Raw genomic sequence first — 12,071 nt, forward strand, 5'->3', positions numbered from 1 at the left:
TGAATGTTTGTTTTTTAGTAACGCTAAGAGAACGGCTGCACCAATCTTGGTGCAATTTTCAGAGGTTGTTTGTTGTCAATCGGGGAAGGTTTAGAAATAAAAATACCTTTTACTTTTCATCAGGAATAGCCGGAAAATTGGAAAATTCCAAAAAGTAACTTTTTTCCATACAAATTTTTTTCAATTTTTGTTTGTTTTGTTTTTCTATATTTTGATTTGTAAATTATTTGAATCGTTCAATTTTGGTCGCTTGCTTTTTTATTCCGGCTATTCAAAAGAAAATTATTGAAAATTATTCAGTGAAATGTAAGTGTGTTTCACACAGATTGATCAATTACTGATTGAAATTTGTTACGACGCCATGAAGAGGTCGCGCTAATATAGCAAGGCAAGAAGTACTCCCAGGATGCGATGACATATTTGCGGAATTATGAATCGCGGTCAATCAGCAAGCGATCGTCATGATGTCACATGGACTTTATCTTGAAGCAACGTATGTATAGTATATATGGTCCAGTTAGATGCTAGATGTATTCTATTGAGTGGCAAAAGAGAGGTTTGCCGCACGCACACATTCTTCTTTGGATGGTAGATGGTGATTAAACCAGATCAAATTGATGAAATCATTTCTGCGGAAATTCCTGATGCAGAGAAAGTATTATACCAAATGGTGAAAACCAATATGGTTCATGGACCTTGCGGACACCACAATCCCACTTCGGGTTGTATGTCTGACAATAAATGCACGAAACACTATCCACGTGCGTTTCTTTCGGAAACGTAAACTAGAAGTAATAGATATCGGCGTCGCTCACCAGACGAAAATGGCAGAACATTTAACATTTAATTTAGAAGAGTGAATATCGAAGTTGACATCCCACGGATCGTGCTTTATTCACCATTATTGTCTAATTCACATTCAAAACTCATATCAACGTTGAGTATTGCAATTTGGTGCAATCGGTAAAATATGTTTGTAATTACCTCACCAAAGGAAGCAACATGGTGGTTCTTGATCTTGAACGATTTAGTCGATACGTGAGCTGTAATAAAAGGCTTTGTAAGATTCATGAACGTTTTCCGACTGTTGTGCGTCGCGCAGTTAATTTGGAAATTGGCCAAAGAGTGTGTTTCAACCCAAAGAATACAGTACAGCCAGTGGAAGCACCGCCAGAAACAAAATTAACATTTACGAGTTTTTTTTTTCTCAACTTTCGTCAGTGATCCGTTTGCGAGAATATTGCTCTATTCGGAAATGCCTTGATATTATACATAGAATGCATCGTCGAGAAATAGTTGCGCAGAAAGCAAGGCCAATCAGTAGATGGACATCCAGGTGTGTTCTCAACTAATGCATTTGGACAAATTTTCACAATCCCAAAGAAAAACGACGATTGCTTCTTTCTTCGGTTGCTATTGATTAATGTGCGCGGTTCAACTTCATTTGAGTCATTGCGTACTGTGAATGGTACGGTGTGTGCAAATTTTGGAGAAGTAAGCCAGCAACTACAATTGCTGGAACATGATAATCACTGGAGTCAAACGATGGACGATGCGATAGCTACTTCAAATGCAAATGAAGTTCGCATACTTTTCGCTATGATCAATTATAGGATACGAACAAAAATGACATTGCCGAAGACATTTTACATCATTTTCGCAAAAAATTGGAAGTAAGTCAATTCCGGTTGATACTTCCGGTAGTTCGATGTCAATTCCATCCGCCGTTTATCAATTCACGAAAGATGAACTCATCACGAATGTTCGGAGATTGGCTAAATTTTCGTAACTACGATTCCTTAAGTGCACGCGCAATGTTAGCTACCAAAAATGCCGATGTTGTTGACTTAAACTGGAAGATTCAAAGTCAAATTCCGTGAGACTTGCGCTCATACAAATCGATCGATCGTCTTGACAATGAAGACGACGCCGTGAATTATCCAGTGGAATTTCTAAATTCTTTGGAGAGGCTTGATATGCGACCGCATCATTTGCGTCTCAAAGTTGGATCTGCCGTTATTATGTTTCGCAATCTACGCTATCTAATACAAGGGGGCAAAATGCTTGATTCTACGAATTCCTTTCAGTTCTAGCGATTTGCCATTTCAGTTCAAACGTATTACGTTTCCAGTGAAAATTTCATTTGAGATGGCAATCAACAGGACACAAGGATAGTCGCATAGTGTGTGGCATAAATTTGGAAACGCTATGTTGGAAAACCATCTTTTCCGTACACCGGAACAGAAACCAAATAGTGTTGTTTATCAAGCTGCGTTATAATGAAAAAAAAAAAACAATGATAAATTTAACTTTCTTTTCATTTCAAAACATATAATTTCACGCAGGACAACGGCTGCGGGGTCTGCTAGTTCCAAATAAAAAATGAAAGTATCACCACACGTTCAGGGGAGCATTATGCGAATGATATCTTCAGACCTTAAAATAAGCCAATCAGTGGTCCATAAGCATTCAGGAAAAGCGACCTGTTGTCCCCAAAATACAAGTCAGGGTCCACAATAAAATTTAGACGGATGCACACGGAAAGGAACAAGCAATTGACACCAAAGAACGCATTTATAGAAATAAATAATATTGTTAGTAAATGGAATGCCAGAAGAGCACTCCGCGACATTGGCAACGGTAAATAATAAAAAACTGCATTGTTAGTGTAGAATATTAAGGAGACCATCCAAAGGAACCATGTTACATAAATAGTGAAGTATGGTGGAAGGGCAGTCATGATATGGGTGCTCGACATGCTGGCTTGTATCGTTACAAAAAATCTAACAAGTTTTGGCAAAGGGTACAGCGGGAATGATATACCATTCCAAAAATACAGAGTTTGGTGGAAAGTATGCCAAACCTTGCACAAAGTATTTTGTAGAATAAAGGGTTATGGATTAATGCTAGAAATTAGCTACTTTCTGAAAGTTTCAATAAAGTTTTTTAAATTGGTTTGGTTTTATTTGTTTTTTTTTCTTAGAATTCGATATTTTATTTATTGAATTTGTTAACCATTTAGTTTAGAACATGATCTAGCGAATAAAAGACTTTTTTCAAATATTTTGCTACTTCTATACAGATATTAATACACGACGCACAAACATACACAAATTTTTGTGCTCCCCACTGCATGCTTTTGTGCATATTACATATGGTTCCATTGTTTTACAAGCAGAAAATATAATTGATTAGTTTCAAATACATCCAAACGATAAAAATCTATCGCCTCAGAACACCACTGATAACAATAAAAATGTTAAAATAATGAATTATGATGATTTACAACAAGAACACGGTACCGTAATACATTCTATGTATATGCACATACATTTGTATGTATTTGGGTATTCCGATAGAACGTTATATTAGTAGCTACTGCACAACAGTCATTTGAATTGAGCAGTTAAGACCAGTAAAGCTGAAGCAATCGAAGCAAAAGTAAACCACATACCAAATTTCGAATCGCCCAGCATCCAATTTTCACACCGGCATCAACAAAGCCCTCTCATACCATCTCAGAGGTAGAATTCTAATGTCTCAGACGTATTTACAAGTTAGTGTAGTTACAGATTTATTGTGCTGTTATTTTCCGATTGCTTCGGTTTTCACACTGTTGGCAGGAGTTCATATAATAGTTTTCCTGGGCAAATTTGGTTCTTGTAGCCTTAGTGGCTTTGCAGATATAGAGCGGGGTCCCTTTACATTGTACATTGCCTCCTTGTCCACAGTTGCCCCTTGCTACTGCGATTGTTTTTACCAAATTAGGGTATTATTAATTTAGAGCTTAGTTATGGCACTTTACAAGTATATGTTTTTACTACGGAATCCGCATACCAAGATTAATCAAGATATCTAAATTTATTCTCAAGTTACAGCTTGAACAGACAGACAGATAAACAGTCACTCGGATTTCATCCTGATCATTTATATATACAATAATCCTATATCTAACTCGATTTGGTTTTTTATACTCTGTAACAACATGTTGCAAGAGTATTAAAATGTCATTGAGAATAAATAAAAATCCAAGAACCAAATAAGCTAAATTTGATAAATGGGGTATATGAGGAGAAAAGAAACTAAAAAATCGGAAACCAAGGTCTGGACCGATTTCATCATACATTTCGACCAACAATATAATATTAGTTAGATAAAAAGGCGATTACATTTAACTTCCACTATTTGTGTGAGGCGCTAAAATTATGCAGAAAAAAATTTTAAATAGGGGAAAACATAAGATGAAATTTGGTAAAAACTTCACCTAGCTCCCATATATACAACTAATATAAGGACTTTAAGCCATCCTGTTGACCTTAGTCGTTATACATACGTGCATTGGCGATGGAATGTGAGAAAGGTTCCAATAAAAGACTCCAGCAATTCATGGTATCGGTCAGATGAGGATAAAGCAGAGGCGTTTGCTAAGTACTTAAATGAAGTATTCACACCATTTAATTTTATTAATGCTTCTGATGAAAGGGAAGTGATGCACTTTTTGGATACTCCATGCCAAATGGATTTTCCAATAAGGCGTATTATTTTATCAGAAGTGAAAGAGGAACTGGCAAAATGTAGCAACAAAAAAAGTCCAGGCTACGATCAGATAGACCACGCAGTACTAAAGCACCTAACGGAGAAGTCCATGCGAACTCTTCAGGCTTCAGCACTTTCCTACAGCGTGGAAATGTGCAGAAATAATTATGATTGCTAAACCAAAAAAACCCCAAAAACTTAGTTAGTTCGTATCGCCCCATAAGTCTACTGGTCGCTTTCTCAAAGATATTGGAAAGAATTCTCTTACGAAGACTGATACCGGTATTGGAAAATTTAAATATAATTCCGGACCAACAGTACGGGTTTCGCAGACACCACGAAACTTCTGAACAATGCCATAGAGTGTTTAATAAAATAAGGTCAGCTTTAGAGCAAAAAGAATATTGTTCAGGTGTATTCCTTGATGTGCAACAAGCACTCGATAAAGTCTGGCACCCCGGACTGCTTTACAAATTAAAGAAAAATTTACCTGCTCCCTTTTTCTTTCTTATTAAATTTTATTTAAAAGATAGACAATTTTATGTTAGGGTTGGAAATGAGTACTCAAGTATGTATAAAATAAAGTCAGGCGTACCGCAGGGAAGTGTTTTAGGGCCATATCTTTATTCGATATTCACAGCGGATATCCCAAAAAACAACGATGTTACGATAGCAATATTCGCTGATGACACTGCAGTCCTAACTTCAAATAAAGTGCCTTCAGAATCTTCTGACATACTACAAAATTACTTATTCCAACTAGAAGACTGGCTCTAGATGTGGAACATTAAAGTCAATTCAGATAAATCTGTCCATGTTACTTTTGCCCTAAGAAAAGGTGATTGTCCTTCAATCAAAATTTTTAATACAGCCATACCTGTTAGTGATCATGTGAAATACCTGGGGTTACACATAGATAGAAGGCTTACCTGGAAATATCATGTAAAAGCGAAAAAAGAACAAATTAATTTAAAATTGAGAAGTCTTTATTGGCTTCTGGGTAAAAAATCTGTTCTTTCTCTTGAAAATAAACTGCTAATTTATAAAACCATCATCAAACCTATTTGGACTTATGCGATACAAATATGGGGCACGGCAAGCAATTCAAATATTGAAATAATACAGCGCGTTCAATCAAAAATTCTCAGGTCAATTACAAAAGCTCCAATGGTATGTTTCAAATCATACTATTCACAGAGATTTAAAAATATGCAAAGTGAAAGATGAAATAAAAAAGTTTAGTGAAAGATACAAAATCAGGTTAGAGATCCATCCCAATCCTTTAGCAGTGGCATTACTACAGGCACCAACTACAACAAGGTTAACAAGTAAGGAAGGGCTAAGTTCGGGTGTCACCGAACATTTTATACTCTCGCATGGTAAAGTGATAATCGAGATTTCATTATCCGTCATTTACATATTTTTCAAATACCGTATTTGTGTAAAGTTTTATTCCGCTATAATCATTGGTTCCTAATGTTTATACTCGTATTATACAAAGAAGGCATCAGATGGAATTCAAAATAGCGTTATATTGGAAGAAGGCGTGGTTGTGAACCGATTTCAGCCATATTTCGTACATGTCATCAGGGTGTTAAGAAAACATTATATACCGAATTTCATTAAAATCGGTCTAGTAGCTCCTGAGATATGCTTCTTGGTCCATAAGTGGGCGGCGCCACGCCCATTTTCAATTTTTAAAAAAAGCCTGGGTGCAGCTTCCTTCTGCCACTTCTTTCGTAAAATTTAGTGTTTCTGACGATTTTTATGAGTCGGTTAACGCACTTTTAGTGATTTTCAACATAACCTTTGTATGGGAGGTGGGCGTGGTTATTATCCGATTTCTTCCATTTTTAAACTGTATATGGAAATACCTGAAGAAAACGACTCTGTAGAGTTTGGTTGACATAGCTATAATAGTTTCCGAGATATGTATAAAAAACTTAGTAGGGGGCGGGGCCACGCCCACTTTTACAAAAAAATTACGTCCAAATATGCCCCTCCCTAATGCGATCCTTTGTGCCAAATTTCACTTTAATATCTTTATTTATGGCTTAGTTATGACACTTTATAGGTTTTCGGTTTCCGCCATTTTGTGGGCGTGGCAGTTGGACGATTTTGCCCATCTTCGAACTTAACCTTCTTATGGAGCCAAGGAATACGTGTACCAAGTTTCATCATGATATCTCAATTTTTACTCAAGTTACAGCTTGCACGGACGGACGGACAGACGGACGGACAGACAGACATCCGGATTTCGACTCTACTCGTCGCCCTGATCACTTTGGTATATATAACCCTATATCTGACTCTTTTAGTTTTAGGACTTACAAACAACCGTTATGTGAACAAAACTATAATACTCTCGTTAGCAACATTGTTGCGAGAGTATAAAAAGAAAAGACATATTAAACTTGTAAACCAGCACGCATGCACGTAATGCAAATACATAACTTTAGCACAAACTAGTGTATGATTATGTTATTTTAACATAAAGAAAATGCAAATTAGTATGTATGCAGTTTGGATTTTTATTTTTATTTTTATTATACTGTCACTAAACAGAGGGTCACTTAATGAAGTAACACTCACAATTTGTTTGTACCTTAACAACACATTTACTTATTGTCTATTAACATTAAGACAGATTGTAAATTTAACTTGAATAAAAAAAAAAAATAAAACGATTTAGTGTATGATATAAAATCGTAGACCATAGGTAAACAAAACTATTATACTTTGTTTCAACACGTTGTGGGAGTATAAAAATCAAAACAAGTAGAAATAAATAAATCCTTATGGTGATATCGAAGGAACGTTTTAGACATTTCATTATTTGGGCATACGAAAGCTGTGGCTAAAGTGTTTAGCGATCCCTCAGGCTTCAGATTTTTAATGGCATAGGAAGAGGATCTTGAACCAAAACAACTGTTTTGGTGTCGGTGACTTTGAAGATCACTAAAATCCGCGTATCGTCTTTGATCCTTTGATTGCTTTCATGTTGAATAATAAAATCGCATTTGGAAAAAAGTGTGCTTTCATTTATGTAAAACTAAAAAAGTATGTATGGTATAAACTACTCCACTTTGCATCCGGTTTGCTCTGGTTCAGAGCTAGTAACGATGCCCTTGTCTTACCTCAATCTATATGGAATACGTGTGTAGCTACAAAGTTCCGGAAATAAATTTGATATCTCGATTTACAGCTGATTGTAAATTTTAGTTGTAAACACGTTCTTTGCTATTAAACAATGATTTACTTCTTATCAAAATGTTTATTGGAATGACGGTCACCACAGTGAAGTTTTATTGCCACTTGGTGGCTTGCAGTTGCATATTCTTGTTGGCATATATCTTATTAGTTTTATACATGTACCAAAAAAGGGTGTTTTTTATAGTTAAAAATTTTTAATTCCTTTCTAATTCCTTTCTAATATTGACAGCTGCCAGTGAAAAAATATAAAATTTGATTTTTTATCTATATCTCACTCTATAAGTCAAATAATACTCTCTAAAAAAGCAACCTATGTACATATATACATATGTATGCATAGACGAAACACTACATAGTAACCGTAGTGCAAATAGAATGAATGCAATTTGCTATCTACCATATATAATCTTTTTGTTTGTTTAGCTGTCTGAAGGTCTTATGGTGGAATGAAGTTTTGTTATAACACATCAAAAACTGATGAAGATATGCGATCTGTTAAATTTAACAGGTATACCCTTAAAATATTGTACATATCGTGACCGAAAATGCAAAACAACGTATCATCAAAAACATCGAAATTGATTTTTTTATTGCTTATGATTCACTACATGCTATTACAGCTTCCGCTGTTAGATATAACCAATATATAACCGTTTTATAAGCAAATTTCAAACTTTGTTTCAATACGAGTGGTTTCTATTATATCGTTTTTGCTGCACCTGTAAACTTATGAAAAGTAATGTTACGTTATTTTCCATTTAAGGTGACGATATGTAGGCAAACGAGGGACGAGAAAAGCTATGATTTTTATTTAACATGAACAATGAGATGGAAAATATGTTATTTACAGTTAACAGTAGTTTTAGCTTTAGTGATTTACTTTAAGTAAGGAAGGGCCAAGTTCGCGTGCAACCGAACATTTTATACTTTTGAAGCAAGAATCAAAGCCAGGGAAATACCTTAAAGTGCAAAACGTCAAACAGAGGATCGGAGTCCAAGCAATTATATATAAATGCATATGTGTATAAAGGGTAATCCATTTCAAGATTCTTTACGTTTTTAAATAAAAAACACAGAAACTTCAAATTTAATGTTTATTATTTTTTGAAGATCATCTCTTTCAAATGTTGGCCGCAGCCAAGAATGATAGAGCACAGATTGCGCAGATGAGAGACAAAAAATTTTTCGTTCTGCGCATCTACGTCACACGGCTCATAAATTTCGTGAAATATGTAGCTTGAGTAGCAAGTAAATATTGCTTGTTAATAATAATTGATTGGTTTTGGTTTATAAAAATAAAATAAAATATTGAAGGTCCGCGAGATTTTAGATTTTTATTAATTTATTAATTATTATTTTGCAATATAAATATTTTTATTAATTGTTCTATTAAAATACGCACCAAACAAAAAATGGAAAAATTAACTCATTTACAAAAATCACAGCGCAAGTTAAATATGAAAATAGTTACAATTATAGATCAATTTGAATATTTAACATAAACCTTAAAATTAAAAGAAATATTTAAATTAAACAATTCAGATTTTATAATGTCTTTTATTTTATTCTGCTTGTGTTTTTTATTTGAATATGAATCGACGCAGATTATTTAGTTTTTTTTTCTTTTTAAATATTTTTAGTTATATTTTAGTCATATTAAAAGTTATTTATATAATCTATACATTTATTTCCTAAATTTGCTTATTTTACGTTTCTTTTGATAATTGAATTTCGCAATATTGGCATTAAGTTTTCGAATTTCAAAGAACATTCGAGATCTAAAAAACAACTTTTTAGCCTCTAGATCGCATTCAATGTCCCTAGCCTTGTCGATAAGCATTTGAATGTAACCTTTGCATGCATAAAGAGAATCTTTATTGATGTCCGCCTTTGGATCCGTTTTTCAATTTTTTATCTGACCGTCCGTAAAAATCCCCTTTAACTTTTCTTCAACATTTTTGCAGTAAAACTGAGATTTAGCTAGTTTTACTTTTAACTCCTTATTTCAAATTCAAGTTTGCGCTTGGCAAGCGAAAAATCATCTTTAAGTTTTTTATTTTCAGTTTGAAGTAGTTTTTTGTGATAAAAAGCATAAAGTTTATATATAAATACATACATATATAATGCTACATCTTGATAAATATCTTCACTTACACTTTTTTCTCTAGCATTTTTATTTTGTCTCCTTGGCCTGAACTTTCTATAATAGCATTCAAACTATTTTCCATTGAAAGGTCTGCACAATCCTCAGTCACGTTAAAATCTTCAGCAGATATACACTGTACTCGCACTTCTTGAGGTTGGTCAACATTTATCAACAATGAAGTCACTATTTTCTTATTTTCCCTGCGCTCAGCTCTGGTGCCACGCTGCTCATTTTCACTAGCTGTAACGTTATAGCGACAGGGAATAGCTCCTGGTTTCAAAGTCCTTTTGGCGGCAAGGCCTTTGAAAAGTTTAAAATTAAAATATTTTAAAACAAAGGTGATTTATCAACTTACCCATTTCGTACCTCCCGTTTCCAATAATGTCTTCATCGTTGAAGTGGTCCATGCAAATTCGCCATGTTTTCGGCTTAAATGCTTGATTATTTCTACAAAATTGGATCCACTTTTTTGCTGCCCTTTATCGTTCGGAAACATAAAAAATGTTTTCTTCACATTTCTATTTCTTCTATCATTGACACAGTTTTTCACTACACACTTCATTTTGTTATTTAAATTCAAAATTACACGGGTAAAATAAATTGTTTCTATATTTACATTGATTGGTACCACGAATTTATAGCTGTCAAATTTTTTACTGCGCCGTGTGACGTAAGCAATTGTGTGTTTACATTTTTCAAGTATAACTTGGCCGCAGCTATCTCAAATGGTTCATCCGTTGAGTTCAACTTTCGATGATTCGTTCGATCATTTCGACTGGTAACTGGCGAATGATACGTGTGATGATGTTTTTCTCCAAGGCTTGAATAAAGTCTAACAGTTTGATATCACACTATCTTAGCCAATCGACCGGACCAAAAACTGATGTTATCTCCTCACCAAAGTGTTTTCTCAATAAATCCATTGATTGATGCGATGTGCGAGAAGTGGCGCCGTCTTGTTGAAACCAAATGTCGTCGAAATCACGAGCTTCAATTTCAGCATCAAACAGTCGGTTATCACAGCGCGATAACGGTTGCCATTGACGGTTACGTTCTCATCGGCTTAATTTTTGAAGAAATATGTATCGATGATTCCACCGGCCCACAAACCACACTAAACCGTTGTTTTTTTCTGGATGAAATAGTAGCTCTTGAATCTCTTCAGGTTGCTCTTCGTCGCAAATGCGGTAATTTTGTCCGTAATTATTATATGCTGTAGCAACATATTGCAAGAGTATAAAAAAATATATTACAATTGATCTCATTAATTTCTTTGCTGCAATGTAGCAGAAAGCCAGTATAGAGTTTTTTGAATCTAAAATAACTAATTTTGAAAATGTCAGTCACTCCCCTTATATAGTATGATTGCCTGGAATATGCTAGTTTTGCTTATCGCCTTATCGTGGTCGTAAGGTTATACGTATAAGACTAATAGGAAGGAATAAGTTCCGGTGCAGCCAAAATTAAATGCTTCAGCAATTTGTATGTCCAACCTGCTAAATGACACTGAAAGCATAACGCCAGGAGAAGGCGAACCCGATTTCCCAATCGATAACGATGGAGCAGACGTTCCATTGCCCGACCATGAAGAAGTTCGAATAGCAATTACCCAGCGGATGGATTGCCGGACGAGCTATTCAAATACAGCGCCGAAGAACTGATAAGGAGCATGCAGCAGGTTATTTGTAAAATATATTCGGACGAAAGCATGCCCAACGATTGGAATTTAAGTGTGCTCTGCCCAACCCCCAAAAAGGGGGACCCCACAATCAGCGCCAACTCCGACCAGATATTCACCATGCGCAAAATCTTGGAAAAGACCCGTGAAAAGAGAATTGACACACTGATGTGTTTCAAAGCCGTTTTCGACAGCACGAAGTTCTGCTTTCTCTAGACTGGACAAGGGCAAAGCAAATGGGTCTAGCAGTGAAAGAGGGCAAGACGAAATATCTCCTGTCATCAGACAAACAGTCATAACTTTGAAGTTGTAGATCATTTTGTTTACTTAGGAACCAGTATAAACACCACCAACAATGTCAGCCTGGAAATCCAACGCAGGATAACTCTTGCCAACAGGTGATACTTTGGACTGAGTAGGCAATTGAAAAGTTAAGCCCTCTCTCGACGAACAAAAACCAAACTCTTTAAGTCACTCATTATTCTCGTCCTGCTATAT

The sequence above is a fragment of the Bactrocera neohumeralis genome, chromosome 2 (assembly GCF_024586455.1).
Source record: "Bactrocera neohumeralis isolate Rockhampton chromosome 2, APGP_CSIRO_Bneo_wtdbg2-racon-allhic-juicebox.fasta_v2, whole genome shotgun sequence".
NCBI lineage: Eukaryota > Metazoa > Arthropoda > Insecta > Diptera > Tephritidae > Bactrocera > Bactrocera neohumeralis.